The sequence below is a fragment of the Acomys minous genome (assembly GCF_964271855.1).
Source record: "Acomys minous genome assembly, chromosome: 8".
NCBI classification, from domain to species: Eukaryota; Metazoa; Chordata; class Mammalia; order Rodentia; family Muridae; genus Acomys; species Acomys minous.
The window spans coordinates 6,443,559-6,461,078 of record NC_140489.1 but is presented as its reverse complement, the minus strand read 5'-3'; the positions used below and the strand labels follow the sequence as shown (position 1 = coordinate 6,461,078).

Here is a 17,520-nt window from a genome sequence, read left to right as displayed (position 1 = left end):
AAAGGGAGCAGAAGAGTGGATGGCATTTGGACAGCCTTGAGTTTGATGCAAAATAATTGTGGGAGTCAGCTCATAGAGGTAGCTCATTTTATTGTTTTAGGGGTAAGGGACATACGGGTTATTAGTATTACAGGCAGGAAGTATTGATTGATCAGAACACAGTACCTAATTTTCATACGGGCAGTGTGAAGGAGCCATAGTCATGATTTAAGTCAGGCAGTGATTGCAGGGTTCTGTGTGCAGTGTTATTCTGCAGGAACGGTCAGATGTCTGTTACTAGAGACACTTTCCAGGTAAAGTCAGCCAGAGAAGTAATAGCCAGACTGAGAAAGAAGTCTTCTTTTTTTTGCCAAACTTTGAGTGCTTTCTGAATACGGTGGAATAAGACCTTAAAAACAGGGTATTCTAACAGATATGTCAAACTATTATAAGGTGATTAGGACCAGATGATCAGTGTCCACACGGGTAAAAGAATTTGATTGGACAACCATATAGACACTAGACTTAAAGAGATTTAAAGAAGTAGGAATGACCTATGGATTACATTTACTACAAGTAAAAGAAATAGTTAATTACTATGTCATGAAGAATTACATAATACTCAAAGTTTAGACAGATTTGATGACAGTCATCTTAGAACCTGGCTCTCAACTGCAATGACAAACATCATGGAAAGATAAGGATTCATAAATGGAATAACTAAATAGGACTAGAAGCTTTGATATTGTCAAGGATCAGCTGCTAGGTGAAGGTTCGTATTCTGAGTTAAGAGTAGAGATTACACCTGATGATGTCACCTTAGAGCAACCTCATACACACAAAAGCCCATGTGCTTCATTTCATAGAGTTTAAAAAGTCAAAGTTAAAATGCTAACACATCATAAAATGTATTCATATTCAGGACTTTAATATGCATTTCCTTGCATTCTAAAGAGGCTGATTTTAGGATTGCATGTTTTATTAAAATGATGACTCTTTGACATATCATTTGAGTACCAAAAAGTAGAATATTTCTAAAACTGCAGAGAGGAGAAAGGAAAACATTTTATCCAACCTCTCTGGATGTCCTCATTTGCACAGTGCTCTCTTGAGGTTTCCTGATAAAAGCCAACTCAGTATCCTGTTTTATATTGCACTATTAGATTATAACATTGTCTAAGTATCATGTTTATACATTTTGAAGAGTAAAATAATAGTTTATTGATTAATTCTTCATAACACAGTTGGATTCATAATTGTAATGGGGATCTATGCTTTACTATTTTCCTTGGTCCCTGTACATCTAGTAAAATACTTTAGACACATTAAATGTTTATTTTTTGCTTGATAATTAGATAATTAATACAGTTTACACATCGCAAGCAACTGAATAGTAACAGTAATAATAATCTGATTTGAAATGGGAAAAGATCATAACAGTTCTGAAGCTTCCAGGCACTGTGGATTTCCTTTTTGCACTTTGGTGACTGAATGAACTCAGACACATTATCTGGAACCACAGACCTGATCAACTGGACTGCAGGGTCTCATGTCCTATGTACATGAAGTCCATTTACAGGAAAACCTGTGCATAATTTGTAAAACTGCAATTTATATTTATTTAATTGAGACATCATACTAAATTGATATGTTATATCTGAGAGATTTCGGGTAAGTGAATAATAGGAATACATGTCTTATGTTATTCTTGGCACATATTATAAAAGTCACATGCTATAAGATCACCAACTCTGGTGGTTTCGGGTAAGGTAGTGTGTGCTGGGGTTCTGCACTCATGTCATTCTTTTATGCATTTTTTGGTAACTCTAGAAGTAACAACAGAACATGCTCAACAGCAGAAAACTTTAAGGCATCATCTTTTTATTTTCGAAAACTATCCTATTATTTTATTAGTACTTTTGATTGAGGTGTGGATTGAGGTGTGGAGTCTGTGTCTCATGACCTGGCTTTGGTTTCTTTCTAACTCTCTAGGACTAATCAGAAGACATAATCAATAGGAGGATTTCAAGGACCAGCCACACATCATTGCTACTTCTGCTCTACTCCAGAGGAAAATACTTGTCTTGCATACTTGTTTAAAAACTTATTTACAGCTATATGGATGTTAAGATTATATTTTTTGGGACACAGTATTAGAATCTCAAGAACATGTTCTATATTTTCTTGGTCAAAGAGAAATGTTTGAGACTTAGAAATGCTTGCCCTTAGTGCTGATATATTTTTGGTCTAACCAATCTGTTTAAAAAAATTTGCACTGCTCACCCAGTATTACTCGCAGTCACTTAAGCTGATGCTCAACTTGACCCACATAAGTATTGCAGTGCATCCATTGCTTTCTGAAAGGTGAGCAATTTTAAGATACACTGTCCTGATCTCATGGTTTACAATCTACTCAATTTGGCCTTGAATCTTCATCACACAGTACAGGTGTCACTAGAAGAGTTTCCAGGGAAGCCCAGCCTCAGATGAGCAGATTCTCTTCTCCTTGTCAAAGCTACTCAAGTGCATTAGCATGGGTCCCACAGACAACAATGAATCTCTCAATGACACTTTTCCAACTCACCACAGAGACACCAGGTTCTTCCTGTCAGCAGCTCCAGATTTCACGAAGAAATGGTGTTCATGCTTTGTAAGCTTCAAAACACCAACAAGACCTGAACATCGTAGAATCTGCTGCCTGAGGGAAGGGCTGAGGAGAGATGGGGCAGGGACTGTAGCTGACACCGCTGGGAAGTACACACAGGCATCTGAGAATTTAATGATTTTAGGTACACAATACACCTGGTGAAAATTTATAATTTTGGCATTGGAGATATAAAGTAATTTTTATCAAGAGAAAATACACAAAATTTAATATGTCAAAATGACAACCATCTGTATCTTTCATTGGATTCTCTTGTTTCAGAAGAAGGAAACAATGGAGATTTCAGTTTCCAAGCGACTTTGGAAAACCATAAATCTCAAGGAAGCCTCCATTTGTTTATCACAAGAACTGAAGTACAGATATTGAATTATAGGAAATGCAAATTGTCAAACTTCTTACAAAAATTGCACTAAACAAGTGATATAATTTCAGTTTATCAATGAAATATAAGTATTTTCAGTTATATACATATACATATATATATTCATATATAGCACATCATACATGAAAATATAGGATTATATATATCAATATGATATAATTTTAACCATATGTATATAATTTTATATTCCACATATATGAATATATAATTATACATATATTATATAATTATATACATACACAATATATAGTATAGATAATGTGTATGTTCCAAGTACATGGATGGATATAAAAGGTTAAATATGTATGCATTTATGTGGAACATATTAATTTATCTAACATTTAGTCTGATAAGAAGTATCTGAATAGCTGATTCTATTTGTGGGTAAAAATATTGTTCTAGTGTGTCAACAAAAATCAAGTTTGGTAGAACATGACCGTGGAGAAGGGCTTTAGAGGATTGCATTGGATCAGAGAAGAAACTATAATTTCTAGTATTGAAATACATGTGCATGCAGCATAGTTTTAAATTCCCTAGAAGTAATGTCCTAGAAAGCCTTTGCTTGGCAGAGCGCCCTCTTCTGCTTTGAGCATCTTTGTAGAAAGTCTTTTTGTGCAGGCTTAAAGTGGAATTTCCTCACTGTGTCTCTGGCACAGTAGTACATGGCTGTGTCCTCAGTCTGCAGACTGTTCAGTTTCAAGAAGACCTGGCTCTTGGAGGTGTCTCTGCTGATGCTGAGCCGGGATTTGAGAGCTGAATTATAACTTGTTCCTCCACTATTCCACATAATGCCCATCCACTCCAGACCCTTTCCTGGAGGCTGGCGGACCCACTGTACACTATAGCTGGTTAATGAGAAGCCAGAGACTGTGCAGGTGAGAGACAGCATCTGTGAGGGCTGCACCAGGTCAGGTCCTGACTCCTTCAGCTGCACCTGGGACAGGGCACCTGGGGACAAGAACATCACCATCACTCACACATCCCATTGATGACATGCCCAGGTACCTCTCCTGAAGCCCTGAAACACTTACAGCTTGGAAAGGTCACCAGGCAGAGGAGCAGCGGCAGGACAGCCATGCTGTGATGGAGGCTCCAGTGAGAAGGACATGGGCTTCTCAGCGAGGTCTGGGCTTTCAGGATGAGGCTGAGGGCTGCTTTGCATTGGGGGAGGTTCCTGAGAGGCTAAAAGCAAGTACAGGGCAACATTCCAGATTCACTTCCAGGTGACTGAGATTTTTGTGCTTCTTAGAGCATCTTCTGAGAAAAATTAAGAAGCAGTTTCTGCTTCTGTCTGGTTCAAATCCAGATTCTCACTTTGAAGGGTTGATAACAAAACATGGGGCTGTTAATAGTTAATGTGTCTGCATTTATGCAGTGCTTGCTGAACAGGCTAACCTCTCCTACATGCACCTGTTTTTCTTTGTTAAGTTCCTGAAGAGAGTTTATTGGGCGGTATTTGGCCTCTTATTCATCTGAAATTCTGCTTAAGGAACTAAACAATCTTTCTCTTTTCATCAGTGGGAATCCTTTGATTTTACCACTAATTTTGAAAATAAGTTGTGAAGAAACACCTCAGTAACATTTCGTACCTGTGATTTCAACTGTTTATATTAGAGTAGACCCAGGTGTCTTCTTTTGGGCCTCATCTCACTAGATCCAAATGTTCAGCTAATTACCCAGAGACAGCATACCTTGATACTAGTCTCTGTACGTCTTGAGTTATGCCAGTCTGTCTGTCTGTCTGTCTGTCTGTCTGTCTGTCTCACCTTAGTTTGTAGCACATAGAAACCCAATCCTAATTATGAATTTGTATTGGTAGGGAATGAGATTTCAACTATCACATAATGTTTCACAAAAAGCTGTAGCATCCAACCAGACTTGAGAGTAGTATTAACTGACATAAAAAATAAGCAAGATAAGGTGATGGCAAGAAATGAGGAGGAGGTCAGGCATGAACATGGGAAGCCCTATGCCTTCATGTGTTAATAACTGCACAGCCCAAGAGACCGTAGAGCTTTTCTCCATTTCTTCACATTGTGAGTGAAGTGGTGAAAGCTGGAGACAGCCATCTGTGAAATTTGTGATGCTCACCCACAGTATGTCCTCCTCATGTTCATCAAGCTCTGAGTGTTAGAAGAATATTTGTTCAGGCACTATTCTCAGTGTAATCAAACCTCACTAAAAGGAGCATAGCTAGAGGTCTTACCAGACATTTTAAAGTTTGTCTGCAGTACCTGAGCATTCAAACATGGAATCTGTGAAAACAATCCTAACTGTACTTTATTGTTGTAGACAATGCACTTGCCATCTGAAACTGAGCGCCTCTCATTTTCCATCCTATCTTTAGATTGCTAATTCAGGTGAGGTGTGCTTTTTATTCCATAAGTGAACAAAATAAATGATGATTCTTAGATGATTTAAAATTTCCTAAACAGTCTCACATATCTCTCACTCACGACTTTTCAGAATTAGAGACACTTGTTAATATATGCTGAGCCTGACTTGCATGCCCTCCGATGTTCACCAACAGCAGGGAAAATGTGAAATGAACAACTAGCTCCTCCATAGGAAGATAATTTGGTGTTATCAAGCAAACTGTCTTGAGATTTTCAAAAAAGATGATATCCTGAAGGGTCTTGGGAAGGTTCCTAAACAAGAAGCAGAAACCACACATGGCAGCATTAACCAGCCCTAGGCATGACCTGAGTACCTGCTCATCAGTCCCGAGCTTCCTGAAACCCGATGTGCCCTATGCTTGTCTAGAATGTTCTGTAGGGAAGTACTGTTTGAACTCACACTGTATCCCATGCCTACTGAGCCAGATGCTTCTTGAAATATTTAGAAATATATACACACATGTATAGTCACAGACAAAGGTGGACTTACTTTTCATGTAACAGTAGGCATTGCCACAACTAGACATGTCATGTTAGGGAACAGAAACCCTAGTATTACAAGCAGTTTAGCTTTTTTTGAAGTGATGCCTAGTGAGACACAATCTATGCTCAAGTTCTTCAGGGTACTTGCCATGCTCCTGTATACTCTATATTGACCCCAAGATTCTACTGCTGAAGGCACCAAACACTTGAGTCACAGAACAGGGAGATATCAAGCTATTACACACATCAAAGTTTCATTTATACTGTCCATCTTTCATAGCTCTGGAAGGTTCTTTGCCAGCTACTGGGGGAGAGACAACCTTTATCAACCTTTCCTAGGTCCTGTGAGCTACCATAATTACTGACCTGGCAAGATAAGCCCACTGGCACAATAGGGATATTGAAACACACACACACACACACACACACACACACACACACACACACACAGAGAGAGAGAGAGAGAGAGAGAGAGAGAGAGAGAGAGAGAGAGAGAGAGAGAGAGAGAGAGCAACATCTAAGGGTATATGGAAGAACATGTTAAATCATTACATATCTTGGTAATATTACTGAAAAAACAAATGCATTATGGAAATCATGTTAGCTCAGCACCTTCAGAAAATTGTGTAGTCACTCATTATCTCTGTTTAATGTACAATGCTACAGCAAGAAGTTCTTGACTAACAAATTCCTTCTAAGAGAAACACGGTTGATGGGCTCTGATCACAGTTTTCTCAAGTGAGGGGTCACTTGAGCCACAGAAGTACACAGGAAACATCAAGGTAGCAATGTCATTCTAGTTCAATCCACTTCACACTTGAGCCCACATATTCTCTTCTGAAACATTGATTGAAATTATTTTAAAAGATAACATTTCCTTCTGATTTCTAGAACTGCTTAACAGTAAATTATGTATAAACATGTTTCACAATTGAGATCAACGTGTGACTGGTTCAGAAGGAGTGAGTCTTCTTGGATTTCAGTGTTGGTTTCTTCAGGCCATCATACTGTATTTAAGGGTGATGGTTTCCAAATGTGGTGTTTCAGGCTATCAACCTTCTCCTCAGACTTATCCCACAGGCTGGATGTTAATTAACATGTTCCTGAGAGATCACAAACTCAGACCAGAAAACCTTGTCTACATGTTTTGGTTGGAGCATGGCTTCTGTTGATTTATTAACTCTGAGCTCATGACCAATGTCATTGTCAGTTTTCACTGCTGAAAAGTTAAGGGAGCTTACTAGGCATGTGGCCTGGGCTGTCTAGGAGGTGATATTTTCAAGGTCTTGTACCATGATACACCCACAGAATTGCCTCCAGACTCTGACATGCTGTCAGGAGCCATTGATTTGTGGAAGTTCAGTAGGCATGAGAGAGCTCTGGGAAGGATCTGGTATTTTGCAGGTTGGTACCGTGATGCACCCTAGAACATCTTGCAACATCTGACTAATCTGTCAATTATGCATTGCTACATCTCTCTAAAATCTGGCAAGAGAGCCAGGCATGGTAGTGGATGCCTTTAATCTCAGCACCCATGGAGGCAGAAGCAGATGAATCACTCTGAGTCTAAGACCAGCAAGGTCTATAAAGTGAGCCCAGGACAGCCAAGACTACATTCAAGGCCACCTTGGTCTACAAAGAGAGTCTAGGACAGCCAGGGTTGCACAGAGAAACACTGTCAAAACCAAAAATAAAACTTCTGGCATTGGTGTGTATTGTTACTTTCTAGTCATTGACTATATCTGATTGAGCAAACTTCCTATAGGATCTTGTTGAAGATGTACTGTTTGTTATTCAGATGAATTAATCCCTGATTATGGAGTTCCTGATTTGATTCAACAGTTTTAAAAATTAGCATTAGTTTGTGGCTGCCATAAATACCTTTGTGGACCTCCATATGCCTCAGTAGGAATAGGCTGGAAGTAGATTCATGACATCAGATAAGACTCCACTCCAGATGGTACCACGAATCCTGATATTTCAGCATAAATATATGCATGTTGGTTTCAAACTTCCCATGAACCCCAAATGAAATTAGGCTATCTATAGATGCCTGAATTTACTGTTTTTTAGAATGAAAGGCAGATAATGTTATTGTCCTGAACTCTTTTTTTAAAAATACATTTTTATTAATTTATACATATTACATCTCAGTTGTTAGCCCATCCCATGTATCCTCCCATTCCTCCCTTCCTCCCACTTCCCCCCTACTCCCCTCCCCTCCCCTAAGTCTGTGTCTGAGGGGGACCTCCTCCCCCTGAATATGCTCATACGGTATCAAGTCTCTCCTTGGTGACCTCTTATCTTTCCTCTCTGAGTGCCACCAGGCATCTCCGTCCAAGGGACATGTTCAAATATGGGGCACCAGAGTTTGTGTGAAAGTTAGATCTCCTTCTCCACTCAACAGTGGAGAATGTCCATCGGCTAGCCCGGGTAGGGGTTCAAGGTTTTTACTGCCTATTTTTTCCTTGGCTGTTGCCACAGTTTGCGGAGGGCCCCAGGGCCCAGACTCGCCTGTAGTTTTCCAGGACCCACTGGGTCCTTCCATTTCCTCTTTCTCCCAGGCTTCTCACACCTAAAGTTTCAATAGGATGTCCTCCCCTCTTACCCACTATTCTGGTAGGTACAGTTTTTCATGGGGACGTACACCTTGGACTAGTGTCTCGATATAAGTGAGTATATACCATTTAGCTCTTTTTGCTTCTGTGTGAACTCACTCATTATGACAATTTCTAGTTCAATCCATTTGTCCACAAATTTTGGAAATTCCTTGTTTTTAATAGCTGAGTAGTATTCCATAGTGTAAATGTACCACAGTTTCTTTATCCATTCTTCTATAGAGGGACACGTAGGTTGTTTCCAAGTTCTGGCTATTATGAATAAGGCAGCTATGAACATGGTTGAGCATATGTCCCTGTTGTGTAGTAGTACATCCTCTGGGTATATTCCAAGGAGTGGAATAGCTGGGTCTTGAGGAAGCCCTATTCCCATTTTTCTGAGAAAGCACCAGATAGCTTTCCAAAGTGGTTGTACTAGTTTGCATTCCCACCAGCAATGCAGGAGTGTTCCTCTTTCTCCACACCCTCGCCAGCATGAGGTGTCAGTTGAGTTATTGATCTTAGCCATTCTGATGGGTGTAAGATGGAATCTCATGAACTAAGATAGCTGGATAATGTATAGTTAGGTCAGTCCTAATTGACAAAATGTATATTCTTATAAGTTTCAGACCCTATTAATCTTAGACCCTGTCAACCTTCATCATTCTGAACTCACTATAAACTTCTGTAATGGATACATAAATAAGATATGCTTAGCTTTAAAACATGTCATCTGTTGTAGTTTAGAATTCATCTGTTTTTGTGACTAATTATTCTCTATTGACTATGAAGTAATTCCCTTTTCTCAGAAGCATAAGTACAGTCACCAACAATAAACTGTGTTGAGAATTGGAAAATTGACTTCAGTTGAATTCGAGATGTCTAACTTCATCCACCTTTTCCATTGAATGTTTGTGTGTGAGAGCTGTTTATTCTCTGTCTGTCTCTGTCTCTGTCTCTGTCTTTGTCTCTGTCTCTTTCTCTGTCTGTCTGTCTGTCTGTCTGTCTGTCTGTCTGTCTCTCTCTCTCTCTCTCTCTCTCTCTCTCCTTATTTCCTTGTAGATTTGCAAATAAATAGCAGACTCAGGGCTTTTCTACCCAAGTCTAAGTTTACATTAGCTTACTGGAGATCTCCACAAGGAGGCCTGTCTACAGATCAAAGAGCCTGCTTTTCGGACCCCTCATCAGTTTCTGGCAGAAATCATTTTTTACAGCCTCAGCCATAGGAAAATTGTGGTCAGTTTAAATTATCCTCTTGGGCCATGGTACATTCAGTCCCAGGAGAAGAAACCTTGGGCTCCCTTTTTGCTTTCTTCATTCTTCTCTCAACCCTGATCAGTTGCCTGAGTCATCAGTTCTGGAGACCCAAGAGATAAAGCGAACAGGAAGGGCATCTGCATCCAGCCCAAGAGATCCTTTCCTGAGTCTCTTCAGAGCAGCTGCCAGGCATAAACACTCCATGGCCTTCAGGACTCTGAACAGGCTGTAACTCTCTGTCACTTAGAGCTCTGTGTGCTCTCATCGCCCCCTGCTGATCATCAGCTCCCTGCAGGGAGGTTTGAGTCTGAGTTCTCAGTGTCATTCAGTCACTGTGTCTCTGGTACAGTAATATGTGGCTGTGTCATCAGCCCTCAGACTGTTCATGTCCAGGTACAGCATGTTCTTGCCATTGTCTCTGGAGATGGTGAATCGGCCCTTCACGGCATCGGTATAGTAGATGTTACTACTACTATAACTAATGTAGGCGACCCACTCCAGCCCCTTGCCTGGAGCCTGGCGGACCCAGCTCATTCGATAGTCACTGAATGTGAATCCAGAGGCTGCACAGGAGAGTTTCATGGACTTTCCAGGCTGTACCAAGCCTCCTCCAGACTCCACCAGCTGCACCTCACAATGGACTCCTGAAAACATGGAGAATACTGGTTAGAAAACAATCACGATGTTTCTCTTTCTGTTGTCCACACAACACACAGCATCTCTTCTCCACAAATTACCTTTTAACATAAAGACAAAGAAAACCAAGCTGATCCCCAAGTCCATGGTGAGTGGTCAGTGCTCAGTGCTGATCACTGAATGGGAGGATCTGGGAATCCAGGGCTGAGCTCCTGTGCCAGAGCTGCAGGGTCAGGGCAGGACTGTTTTTCATGGGCACAGAGAAGCCTCATTTGCATGTCTTCCTGCTGTAGCAGGCTATGTTGTTGGACCTGGGCAGGAAGCAGTGCTCAGAGCTGATATAAGGCATCAAAGACTGATGACAGTTCCAGAAGTTAACACAGAATGGTTTCTCTTTATGTAGCTTTCCATTGTTAAGGATTCACATACTTTATTTAGTTCTCTTTTGTGCACCTGCACACAACATGCTGTGCGTATATACTGCTATGCCTTTCCAGAACAAATGTGAAATTAAATAGCTCATCACACAGTGTTTTTTCTTTTCTTTTTTAAAAATATATTTTATTAATTATTTCAAATTAAATCTCAAGTGTTATCCCATCCTTTGTTGCCTCCCATTCATCTCTCCCTCTATATATTAGCTCAGTCTTTCATATTGTATGGACTGTACATGGTTTCTCTGTGTGTGGCTCTTGGACAGGGTCGTATTGAATGGAGATGTTATAAGAATTCCTTCTCTCTGATGAGAACACGTGAAATGTCATTTCTGAGAGAACACTCTTCATGTAATAGGAGGCTTGCAAATACTTCATCCTTCTGTCACCTCCTGCCTTCCACTCAGTGTTTGCAGTGAAGACATTCTTATTTGTAGCACACTAACTTGTTTTGCAACTGTTCTCCCCATGATTTCTTCAAATTCAGTCCACCATTCTCATCTTCCATCTTTACTTCAGACAACACATCACTGTCTTTGTCTTAGGCTTGATGTCATTTCCCCAATTTGATATAATAGTGTATCTTTTACCTTTAGTTGATTTTTACTCTGATTTTGGTCTTATTTCTCCAGTTCTCTTGCTTCCCTCCTACTCATCGCCTTTCTCTCACCACACCTCACCTTTGCTGTCCGATCACCATTATTCCCCTCTCCTTGCTCATCCTTGCCACTCACTTAAGAAATCTTCCTTCCTAGCATTCCAGTTCTAGTTTTAAATCCTAAAAAAAGAAGCCCAAACCCCTGACACACACACTCTACTTCCTGCATGTGACAGAAACAGGTAGGTTTGTTCTTCCCAATCTTCATTATGGTGTTTGATATAAAGACTTCCAGCTTCATCCATGTTAATCCAAAATGCAGAAGATTCTCAGGAAGGGTGGAAAAAATGTAAGGCTTGGAGCATGCAAAGGAGTGCTGTGAGGTGCTGTCTTCTGGATAGAACACGCCTATGTATTCACATTATGCTCTGTAATCCCCTCACTCTTGTTTTTCCATTTCCACACTCCTTCTTCTTCCACACTATTCCTCCCCTCTAGACCTCTGACAGGTGGGGTCCTCTCTCCCTACATTCTGCACACACTCTATAGGTCTCCTCTGGATTCCCTGCATCCCTTTCCTCTGTGTTCCCACAGGGCCTCTTACCCAAGGGGCAGTTGATTAAATAGCAGGCGCCACAATTAATGTCAGAGGCAGTCCGCTGATCTCCTGTTCCTGTTCCTATGTGAAGAATGAGCTCTCCACTGGCTACCTCTGAACAGGACATCTAGGTTCCCTGCTTGCAATGTCCTTCATTGGTGCATGAGTTTTTGAAGCCCCCTGGGTACAGATCCGCCAGCCTTGAGGGTCTCCTTGTGGAGCTCCTGACAAACACTCCCTGCTTCCCTGTCCTTCCTTCCCCCAACTCTTCCACAAAACTAACAGATCTTTGCCCAGCTTCTGTAGGGGAGTCCTAGTATCAGTCCCAATCCCCTGCTGGGCAGAGTCTCTAAGAGGTCATCTATGTCAGGAGCAGAGCTCCGAAGCCTGGGAAAATGAGGAAATAGAAGGATCCAGTGGGTCCTGGAAAACTACAGGTGGGTCTGGGCCCTGGGGTCCTCCACAAACTATGGCAACAAGCCAAGGAAAATATGGGCAGTAAACTTTGAACCCCTACCCAGACTAGCTGATGGACAGGACATCCTCCACCATTAAGTGGAGAAGGAGATCTGACTTTCACACAAACTCTGGTGCCCCATATAGGACCATGTCCCTTGGATGGAGACGCCTGGTGGCACTCAGAGGAAGGATAATAGGTCACCAAGGAAAGACTCAATACCCTATGAGCATATACAGGGGGAGGAGGTCCCCCTCAATCACAGACATAGGGGAGGGGAGTAGGGGGGAAGTGGGAGGAAGAGAGGAATGGGAGGATAGAGGGATGGGCTAACAACTGAGATGCAAGGCATGAGTGAGGAAGGAGAAGCAGGGAAATCAGGGCTCCCTAGCACCCACACGCTGCCTGGGGCTGGGACAAGCTGAGCAGCTGAGGTCAGCCTGTGTTTGACGGTAGAAGGCATGGTGAAACAGCCTCGGAGCATGGGCCTCCTAGTGTGCAACTTCACAGAGCTGTGTTCAAGGCCCTGGCACCAGCCTTGTGCTCAGGAGAAAAGCAGCATACAAAGTGTAACCCAGAGCTGGTGCAGGTAGGTGTGGCTTCTGGCTGGTGCCCAGAAGGGACAGGACACAAGAGAATGTGCACCATCCTATGTAAAGATGCTGCTGCATCAGCATAGAAAATGCTATATTTTTGGAAATGATTGCAATTTTCTATATCCTTTTTAAGAGAAATCAGAACAGAGCTGACATAGAGAAGAAAATGAATGAAAAATACAAACAATGGAACAAAAACCAGGCAATCTTTTTTTTTAAATTTATTTTTCATTTGTTCACTTTATATCCGTAATGTAGCCCCTCCCTCATCAATTCCTGATCCCATCCTCCCACCCTCATAATCTCTCCCTCCCTACCCTAGTCCTCAGAATGGGACCCTCCTTCTTTATCATCTGACCTCAGCCTATCAAGTCTCATCTGTACCACCTGTGTCCTCTTCTGCTGTGGCCTGAAAAGACAAACTTGCCATGAAGAAGTGATCAATGTGAGGGATCAGAGTTCATGTCAGAAACAGTCTCTACTGGCCGGCCATATTGTGGGAACCCTAAGGAGACCATGCTGTCTATGTACTGCATCTGAGCAGAGGGCCTAGGTCCACATCATATATGGCCCTTGATTGGTGCATCTGTCTCTGTATTGTAGCGTGGCTGTCCTGTATTATGTGTCTAATATCTATTTATGAGTGAGAATATATTATGCATGTCTTTCTGGGTCTGTGTTACCTCACTCAGGATAATAATTTCTAGTTCTATTCATTTGCTGGAAATTTTTTAATATTTCCTTGTTTTTAATAGCTTAGTAGTATTGCATTGGGTAAATGCACCATCCTTTCTTTATCTACTCTACCGTTAAGATACATGTAGGTTGTTTCCAGATTCTGGCCATTAACAAAAAGCTGTTGTGAACATCGTTGAGCAAATAAATAACTTTGTTGTATGGTGGGACATCTTTTGGGTATATGCCCAGGAGTGGTATGGCTGGATCTTGAGGTAGACTTAGGCCCAATTATCTGAGAAAGTACCAGAATGATTTCCAAAGTGGTTGTACATATTTGTACTCCAACCAGCAATGGAAGAGTGTTCTGCTGTTCCCACATCCTCACCGGCATGTGCTCTCAGTTCAGTTTTTGATCTTAGCCATTCTGACAGGTATAAGATGGAATCTCAGAGTTGTTTGGATTTGCGTTTCCCTGATGACTAGGGATGTTGAACATTTCTTTAAGTGTTTCTTGCCAATCCACATGCCTGTGTTAAAAATTCTGTTTAGTTCTGTATTCCATTTTTCAATTGGATTATATAGTTTGATCATGTTTAATTTTTTGAGTTCTTTATACATTTTGGATATTAGTCTTGGTCAGATGTAGAGTTTGCGAAGAACTTTTCTCAGTCTATACAATGTCTGTGTATTTTTTTGGCCATCTCATTTGCTTTACAGAATCTTTTCATTTTCTTGGGGTCCCATTTATTAATTATTGATCTTAGAGCCGGAACTATTGGTGTTCTGTTCAGGAAGTCATCTCCTGTGCCCATGAGTTCAAGGCTCTTTTCCATTTTTTCTTCTAACTGGTGGCCAACTTACCAAAAGTACTCTACAGATTCAATGTAATTCCCATCAAAATTCCAACACAATTCATTACAGATCTTGAAAGAACAATTCTCATCTTCTTATTGAAAACCAAAAAACCTGAATAGCTAAGGCAAATCTGTACAACAAAAGACCTTCTGGAGGTCTCTCCATCCCTGATCTCAAGCTTCACTATAGAGCAACAGTAATATAAACATCACCCTACTGGCATAGAAACAACCAGGTGCATGAATGGAATTGAATTGAAGACCCAGAAATAAACCCACACACCTATGTACACTTGATTTTTGACAAAGAAGCCAAAATCATACAGTGGAGAAAAGAGAGCATCTTTAATAAATGGTGCTGGTCTAACTGGATGTCTACTTGCAGAAAAATGCAAATAGACCATTATTTATCATCCTGCACAAAACTAAAGTCCAAATTGACTTAATATCTCAACATAAAGCCAGACACATTGGACAATAGTTTGAATAATAAAGAATTTTTCAGATTCATCGAATCTATAGTGTAAATGACTGCCTTGTAACAAACTGCATCATGAAAGTCGAAAACCATTGAAAGAAAACCCTAAAATGACTTGTTGTCCTTTCCTCCCCCAGGGGTTGTTGACCACAGGGCCTTGATGATAAAGGGAACACAAACAATGGATGGCATTTGGATAGCCTTGAATATGATGGAAAATAATTGTGGGAGTCAGCTCATAGTTGCAGCTCATTTTATTGTTTTAGGGGTAAGGCATATAAGGGTTGTTAGTGTTACAGGCAGAAAGTATTGATTGATCAGAACACAGTACCTAATTGTCATATGGGCACTGGGAAGGAGCTATAGTCATAATCTAAGTCAGGTAGTGATTGCATGACACTCTGTGCAGTGTTATCCTCCAATAACAGTCAGGTATCTGTTACTAGAGACACTCTCCAGAGAAGGTCAGCCAGAGAAGTAAAAGCCAGACTTGAGAAAGGAGTCTTCTTTTTTGCCAAGCTATCTGAATATGGTGGACTGAGACCTTAACAACAGGGTATTCTACCAGATATTTCCAGCTATTCTAAGGTGATTAGGACCAGAAGATCAGTGTCCACATGGTTATCAAGAATTTGATTGGAGACCTAGATAGACACTAGACTTAAAGAGATTTAAAGACACAGTAATGACCCAAGGCTTACATTTACACTAGGTAAAAGAAATAGTTAATTACTGGGTTATGCAGAATTACATAATACTCAAAGATTAGACAGATTTGATGACAGCCATCTTAGAACCTGATTCTCAATTACAATGGCAAACATCATGGAAAGATGAAGCCTCATATACGGAATAACTAAATAGGAATAGAAGCTTTGATATTGTCAAAGATCAGCTACTAAGGGAAGGTTCATATTCTGAGTTAAGAGTAGAAATTACACCTGATGATGTCACCTTAGAGCAATGTCATACACACAAAAGCCCATGTGCTTCATTTGTAAAGTTTAAAAAGTCAAAATGTTAACACATCATAAAATTTATTCGTATTGAGGACTTCAATATGCATTTCCTTGCATTCTAAAGAGGCTGATTCTAGGATTGCACATTTATTAAAAGTGATGGCACTTTTACATGTCATTTGAGTACAAAAAAGGAAAATGTTTCTACAACTGCAGACAGGAGAAAAAAAACATTTTATCCAATCTCTCTGGCTGTCCTCATCTACACAGTGCTCTCATGAGGTTTCTTGATAAAAGCCAAGGCAACAGCCTGTTTTACATTGCACTATTAGCTTATAATTTTGTCTAAGCATCATATTTATACATTCTAAAGTGTAAAATATTAGTCTATTGATTTATTCTTCTTAACACAGTTGGTTTCATAATTATAATGTGAATATGTGGTTGACTATTTTCCTTGTTCCCTTTTCAACAAATGAAATACTTTAGACATGTTGAATGTTTTATTTAGCCTGATAATTAGATAATAAATAAAGTCTACACATCACAAGCAACTGAATAGTAACAGTAATAATAATCTGATTTAGAGTGGGGAAAGATCATAACAGTTCTGAAGCTGCCAGGCACTGTTGAATTTATTTTTTGCATTTTGGTTACTGAGTTAGCTCAGGCACTTTATCTGGAACCACAAACCTGATCAACTGAACTGGAGGGTCTCTTGTCCTATGTACATGAATTCCATTCACAGGAAAACCTATGCATGATTTGTAAAACTGCAATTTATATTTATTTAGCTGAGACATCATGCTAAACTGATATATTTTATCTGTCAGAATTGGGGTAAGGGAATACTAGGAAAACATGACTTATGTCATTTTTGGCACAGATTATAAAAGGCACATTTGATAAAATCACCAACTCTGGTGGTTTGGGGTAAGGTATTGTGTGCCAGGATTGTGCACTCATGTCATCCATGTATGCATTTTCTTGGTAACTCTAGAAATAACAAAAGAACATGCTCAACAGCAGAAAACTTTAAGGCATCATCTTTTTATTTCCTATTTAATTTCTACAATTATCCTACTTTTTATTAGTACTTCTGTTCTTCTTTAGATATGAATTCTTGTCTTTACTCATTTGGTCAACCTTTTCTTATGTCAATATAGATTTTGACTGTTTCTGTTTGACATGGTATTAGCATCTCAATAGCAAGTTGTGCATGTTCGCTGTCAAAATTAACATCCTTTGTTAATTAAAAACTCTTGGTATGGGTTCTATTTCACCATTTGTTGATTAAAACCTCTTGATATGGGTTCTCTTTCATCCAACAACCTTGTTTAAAGAATTCATGCTGCTTATCCACTTTTACTGAGAAGGATTTAGGCTGTCCTTCATCCCCAATTCACCATCATGGGAACACAAAAGCAGAATCTTTCAGCACTGTGTGCCGTCATTCAATCCACTGTTGTCTGT

The 17,520-nt window shown here is 40.2% G+C and overlaps 2 gene segments (V, D, J or C); both read right to left on the bottom strand.

Annotated features, from left to right (window-relative positions):
- The window catches only part of LOC311603962 (Ig gamma-1 chain C region secreted form-like), a 615,341-nt gene that overhangs the window by 273,801 nt on the left and 324,020 nt on the right, over window positions 1-17,520 (bottom strand).
- LOC311603395 (immunoglobulin heavy variable 3-48-like) lies at window positions 10,081-10,550 on the bottom strand. The segment is given in 2 exons: window positions 10,497-10,550; window positions 10,081-10,403 (listed from the first exon to the last, which is right to left on the bottom strand).